Here is a 7,376-nt window from a genome sequence, read left to right as displayed (position 1 = left end):
AAAAACAAAGTGTCACCCACATGTGACGTGGGTACACGGTAATGTCCCAAGGCGTCCTTAAAAAGGTTACCGATGCAACCCCTTCCCCCCCCCAACCGACGTGCACGCATGAAACAGTATTGGCTGTGCCCGGAGCTTATTGTTATGGTCAGTGCAGTGTGTCATGCGCGTGTGTCGGTGGGGCGGTGCGTGCACAGCGCTGGAGACCAATATTCATTCAGTGGGAGTGGTGTTTGCATGCATTTCATGGTGCCTTAACATGACATCACACGTCTTGTTGTCGCTCATTGCCTGTTCTTCCGCTTTGGCGTGGGCACACGTCAGTTTGGAAACTTTATATATGTACGTGTGTAGAAGTAAATTTGTTTCGCTTCCATATCATTACTTCTCGCCATGATATGCGTGCTGCTAGCAGCACCATGGAGGGACATGTATTGTATGCACAGCGTACACATCGTTTAGCGCATGCGCTAAGACTTAGTCCAAACATTCGTGACGTGCGCGCGCAACAGATGTTGTGCGCGCACATTATTATGTATGCAGTCACCGTAACAAACATATCTGTAGGAATGCGAACACCGGCATTTGAAACATTACATTGTTGTGTATATTTAGTTTGATCTTTGCAGTTTAAACATATTCGTAACTTCTGCGTGAAGATCCACAATCATAGAGATGTGTTAAACGTTGTCATGCTTAAACATAGATATATATGCAATCTTTGAACATCATTGTTTGCTGTATTTCACAGATGTCGAGGATGAAAACATGGGAATAATGTATGATTTCAGATGGGCAAATCGTAATATTAGATGATTGTGACGCCTAGCAAACAAAAATTATAATAAATATGTAACAATTCTTGCAATGATTCATGTGCACATTACGAATCAATACAGAGTCCTATAGTGGAAATATTAACTATGCACTTCCTTATCATAATGATGTTGCTAAGCACTAAGGTTAACAATTATATTGAGAATTTGTTACTTTCTACTAACATTATATGTATTGTCATGTGATATATGCAACCAACATTATAACTCTAAAAAAACATTAATCTACTATATCTTGTAATCTCACGTGTGACTTGACAAAGAATGTCAATGATACATCACAACTCGAATACATTGTATCTGAATGTACAAAATAGGGAGGTGATAGAAATGTTTTATCCGTGTCAATTTTATATTATCATCTAGCTTGTAGTGCTATCCTAACATGCATGAGCTAATGAATATTATGTATAGATCATTAAACAATGACCATTTGTGTGTACATTTCATTGACACGATTAAATATAGTTTAGTGTTATGATTAAACGTTAAACACATACATAGCTAAATGACACCTATGAGAAATAATACATTAATATGTAGCTTAATATTCTTTCACATAGAAATACATGCATCACACAAACACAGAAACACACACACACACACACACAATGTTGATGAAATGTGTGTGTATAAAAATGTGTACTTCATTTATGTTCATATGTTGACAGTTGTTATCAAGGATCATGATCATTATTAATAAGTAACGTTCATGAAATAAAATTGTTCTTAGGAACATTCTCATTGTTTTGCATAATTCAGCCAAAGATGTGATTTCAAATGACAATACTTGGGAATGGTGTTAACATTTGCCCAAATCTAACATGTGCTTCAAATCATCACACATCTTTCACATATACAGTACATACACATGTGACAATGTATTAATGAACATGAAGATAAAATGACAGAATAAATAATGACATACATTGCCATGATAATGATGTTTACCAATTTTGGTCATTTCATACAAACATGCATTGAGTGATAACATCGCTCACGTGGATGAATGGATGTTGTGACATTATAATAATCACATGTTATGTAATGTACGTAATGATTTTAGAACACAGTATACAATAACAAACAAGTTTAGACAAACGCACGGACAGAATACACAAAGGACATATTTCTATTGTGACAACATGTTCATTATGTTCTCATTAAACATCCTCTAACTATAGCTGTACCAAGGTTTGCACATCTTAGTACAGATGTGAATTAAAATACATACCACGAGCAGTCCTTGGAGTGATATACCTGGAAAAAAAAACATAAGTTAATATAAATCATTGTAATGACATGTTAATTAAGTTAAGCAAAACACATACGTGAACCCTTTTGTATGTGATATTACACAAAATATATAAAACGTCCAATGTGATCTCAAATACACATTAGCCTACACATCATTGTGACACACATGTCACATTCCAAGTGAACATTTTAATGTAACCATATTGCACTAGCTATTGGCAAGCAACATAGTAGGTTTCTTGTTAATGCATAACCACAAATAGAATGTACTAAAAATATAGATTTAGTAAACATTATTCACTCACGTACACAGAAAACATTTTAGTGGTAAGAAGTAGAATACAACCTGTTGAGGAATGACATACCGGTGCCACATGCAATTGTCCACACAGCAGAGAACTGAAAGGTGGGAGAACCATACTGCACCGACACACTTTATTCGAGCAAATGCCCAGTTTGTACCTGGCAGATACCTGGAATCCGCCACTGCTCACCTCTTGCATGCTTCGTTGCGCTTGCCTTCCCAGCCACGGTTCATGCCTGGCTGACGGGCGGCTGATCTGTTAAATGATAACGAGAAGAATTTACTAGGCTGCAATGTTTCGTTTGTCCACCAGATGGCATAAACTCATGACTTAAGTAATGTGTGGGCTTTGCAAGTTGTTTCGTTTACAAAAAAAAAGTTACTTTATCCCAGTACAGTATGCTACAGTATTGTAACTTGTCCTTGAGACTGAAGGAAGAGTTGCAAAAAATGTATCAATTTAGGCTTTACATACAGTACTGTATTAAATAAAGACAAAGATCATTTTCACTTACAGTACACTATTCTACAGAGACATGAGTGAACAAGTGGAGCCCGCTTTCCAAAAACCTGACAGAAGTTATGCTTATTTGATATGGGCCGCTATTAATGCAACAGAGGATAAGATGGCAACAGTTGTTCAAATTTATCAGTATTTTATCGAAAATTATGACTTTTACAGATTTTCGCCAACTCCTCATTTGTGGAAGCGGGCAATAAGGAAAAGGTTATGTAGTGACCCCTGTTTTCACCGTATTGAGCCCCAATTTGTTGGAGGGTATTGGTGTGTGTCACAGGGTTTTTCCCGTATCTATGATAATGGAGGCGGCAAAAGGCGAAGGGTCGTGTTAAAACGAAATAAGAAGCGACAGTCCCTGCCAAGCAATGCGCCAGAACCAGAACCAGAACCAGAAGCAGCACCAGCTTATCATCATGGTCCCGCCGTCGGTGACAACTCTGAGATGGATTTCGCAGCCAGTTTTGATGAAGCTTGCATGTACCTAAGCGATTTCCCGCTGACTACAGGTGGGCTAGTCCCTCTGCAAACTATCGACGTGGGTGATGATGAAAGCTGGACTGGAAGTGGGCCGGCGCCAGCGCAAGCTGAATGGGAAATTTAGTAATACTGTACAGTATGGTGAGTACTGTATTTTTGCCGTATTATTTTGGTGGGGCTGGCTGGGTACTTCTTTAGGGGGCTGACCATTACTGTACATTAAAACTTTTCATTTTGTTTTTCCTCAGAAAAGAAAACGGCTAATGGGGGGATTTCGATGGATTATATTGTACTGTATGCTGATGTTTTCCGGCCATACAGTATACTGTGTAATAAACCCGAATAAATAAAACTATGCATTTATTCTACAGTACATGTTCAGTAAATTACTGCACATACTGGGGGCGAGATGTGTTTGCAGCAGAGAGAGATTTAATAATATTGTACAGTGAGCAGGGGGTTCCCTGAGCCAGAAATTAATGCTCAGGGAACCCCCCTGCTCCTGCTCAATATTATTAAAAATCCAGAAATGTTGCGTCATTACCATAGCGGATAGCCGCTAAGGCAATGAAGGGGTTAACCCACCGTGCCTGCTTTATTGTGTGTAGTGGGGATGGGTGAGGGGGGTATTTGGCCCTTGGTGTGAGTTTAGGACTTGCTATATAACGGTATGTGGGTAGGGGGTGAGGGTGGTTAGCAATGCAGGGAGGGAGATTTACTGGTAACAGAAACATCTCTCTCCCTTCAATGTAATCTGTTTAAAGCCCCCTCCCCCCTAATGTGTGTTTCTGTAAAATCTCTCTCCCTTCAATGTACTGTAATCTGTTTAACAGAAACATTAGGGGGGGAAGGGGCTTTAGGCCTTTATATCTCTCTCCCTTCATTGTAATCTGTTTAACACAAACATTAGGGGGGAAGGGGCTTTAGGCCTTTATATCTCTCTCCCTTCAGTGTAATCTGCTTAACACAAACATTAGGGGGGAAGGGGCTTTAGGCCTTTATATCTCTCTCCCTTCATTGTAATCTGTTTAACACAAACATTAGGGGGGAAGGGGCTTTAGGCCTTTATATCTCTCTCCCTTCAGTGTAATCTGCTTAACACAAACATTAGGGGGGAAGGGTTTTTTAAACAATGCTGTGTATAATGTATAAGGTTTTTTACAATTAGATAGATGTAATCCTTGGTATTGTAAGGGTTAGTTTGGTTTTAAATTGTCTTTTCTGGTTGGTACTTACAGTATATATTGATTTTGGTTTACAGTACTTGATTGGTTAAAATACTGTAGTTGACTTATTTGGAAGTGTTTGTACAGTATTTACTGGTAGAGTAGCTTGCAATTATATTGTTAACATTCATTTGCAGAATGTACAGTATTGTATATGGTGCATAGATTTAATGCTATGCATCATTTACAGTATACAATGTAAATGCAATGTACTGTGTGGATTGTAATGTTATGTTTTATATTGTAAAATAAGTTAGGATTATTAAATGGATTATTATTATTGTCTGTATAGAGAAGCGTTATCTGTAGGACAGTATGATTTTGATAACCATTCTACATGTATTTGTACTATTGGTTCATCATGTGTGTATATATACTGTATACTGTATATATATATATATATATATATACATCTACAGTACACTACAGTATCAATAAAAATGTATTTCAAATGTATTTATTGTCATTTATTTATTTATTTATATTTATTTATTAATTGTGGGGCTGCTGTGCGTGAATTTTTTTTATTGGGGGTGAGGGGGGTGTTTGGCCCTTGGTGTGAGTTTACGACTTGCAGCAGCAGCACAATTAATAAATAAATATAAATAAATAAATAAATAAATGACAATAAATACATTTGAAATACATTTTTATTCACAGTGTACATATGCAGGGGGTCTCCGGAGCTGAAGCGCACAGGTTTCAGGTCTGGGGACCCCGTGCCCCCCGAGATACAGGCCCCTTTAGGGGGTGCCGGTATCCCTCTGCTCTGCTTGGTTTACAGGCCGCGATCACGTGATCGGGACCTTTAAACGCAGAGCACTCAGCACTCAGAAACACAGGCCAGGCAGATTTAACGCACACACACAATAGGGGGAGGTTTTTTTTACATAGCTTGCAGGGAAGCTTAACGCACACACACAATAGGGGGATAGGGGGAGGGGTTTTTACATAGTTTAGAGAGAAGGCAGGGCGTTTTAAAAGCGAGAATAGGGGGAGGGGGTTTTACATAGATTTTATTTATTTATTTATTTATAAGCTTAACGCACACACACAATAGGGGGATAGGGGGAGGGGTTTTTACATAGATTAGAGAGAAGGCAGGGCGTTTTAAAAGCGAGAATAGGGGGAGGGGGTTTTACATAGATTTTATTTATTTATTTATTTATAAGCTTAACGCACACACACAATAGGGGGATAGGGGGAGGGTTTTTTACATAGATTATAGAGAAGGCAGGGCGTTTTAAAAGCGAGAATAGGGGGAGGGGGTTTTACATAGATTTTATTTATTTATTTATTTATATTTATTTATTAATTGTGGGGCTTCTGTGCGTGAATTTTTTTTATTGGGGGTGAGGGGGGTGTTTGGCCCTTGGTGTGAGTTTACGACTTGCAGCAGCAGCACAATTAATAAATAAATATAAATAAATAAATAAATAAATGACAATAAATACATTTGAAATACATTTTTATTCACAGTGTACATGTGCAGGGGGTCTCCGGAGCTGAAGCGCACAGGTTTCAGGTCTGGGGACCCCGTGCCCCCCGAGATACAGGCCCCTTTAGGGGGTGCCGGTATCCCTCTGCTCTGCTTGGTTTACAGGCCGCGATCACGTGATCGGACCTTTAAACCAAGCAGAGGGATACCGGCAGCCCCTAAAGGGGCCTGTATCTCGGGGGGCACGGGGTCCCCAGACCTAAAACCAACGCGGTTCAGCTCCGGAGACCCCCTGCACATCTACACTATCAATAAAAATGTATTTCAAATGTATTTATTGTCATTTATTTATTTATTTTTTGGCGGCTGCTGTGTGTATTTTATTGTTGTGGGTTGCGGGAGGGTGGGTGAATGGGGTATTCGCCCCAACGATGGTTGGGGAGGGCTTGCGGGACGATGGTTGGGGAGGGCTTGCGGGGGGGGGGGTTAGCGGGAGGGCTTAACCCCTTCATGACCGTAGCGGTATTAACTGCTACGGTCGTGAAGGGGTTAAGTGCACCCGCAAACCCCCCCCCCTCCCGCAAGTCCTAAACTCACACCAAGGGCCAAATACCCCCCTCACCCATCCCCACTACACACAATAAAGCGGGCACGGTGGGTTAACCCCTTCATTGCCTTAGCGGCTATCCGCTATGGTAATGACGCAGCATTTTCCGTATTTTTAATAATATTGATCATGAGCAGGGGGGGGGGGTTCCCTGAGCATTAATTTCTGGCTCAGGGAACCCCCTGCTCACTTTACAATATTATTAAAATAATGCTTCTTTACCATAGCGCATAGACGCTAAGGTAAAGAACGAGTGTTTATTTATACTGTATATTGTATGTGTTTTATTGATAGTGTACATGTGTAGGGGGTCTCCGGAGCTGAAGCGTACAGGTTTCAGGTCTGGGGACCCCGTGCCCCCCGAGATACAGGCCCCTTTAGGGGGTGCCGGTATCCCTCTGCTCTGCTTGGTTTACAGGCCGCGGTCACGTGATCGGGGCTTTTAACGCAGTGCTGGATACCGGCACCCCCTAAAGGGGCCTGTATCTCGGGGGGCACGGGGTCCCCAGACCTAAAACCAACGCGGTTCAGCTCCGGAGACCCCCTGCACATCTACACTATCAATAAAAATGTATTTCAAATAATTTTTAATGTGCGGATGTTTGCGCAGAGAGAGAGCAGCGGATCTCTCTCTGCTGTAAACACATATCGCCCCCCCCCCCCCCCGCCGCACATACAGTAGTATCATTTATGTATGTGCATATACAGTAC

The sequence above is a fragment of the Ascaphus truei genome, chromosome 15 (genome assembly GCF_040206685.1).
Source record: "Ascaphus truei isolate aAscTru1 chromosome 15, aAscTru1.hap1, whole genome shotgun sequence".
Classification (NCBI taxonomy): Eukaryota; Metazoa; Chordata; class Amphibia; order Anura; family Ascaphidae; genus Ascaphus; species Ascaphus truei.
The sequence above is the reverse complement of the archived record's forward strand: the minus strand, read 5'-3'. Positions refer to the sequence as shown.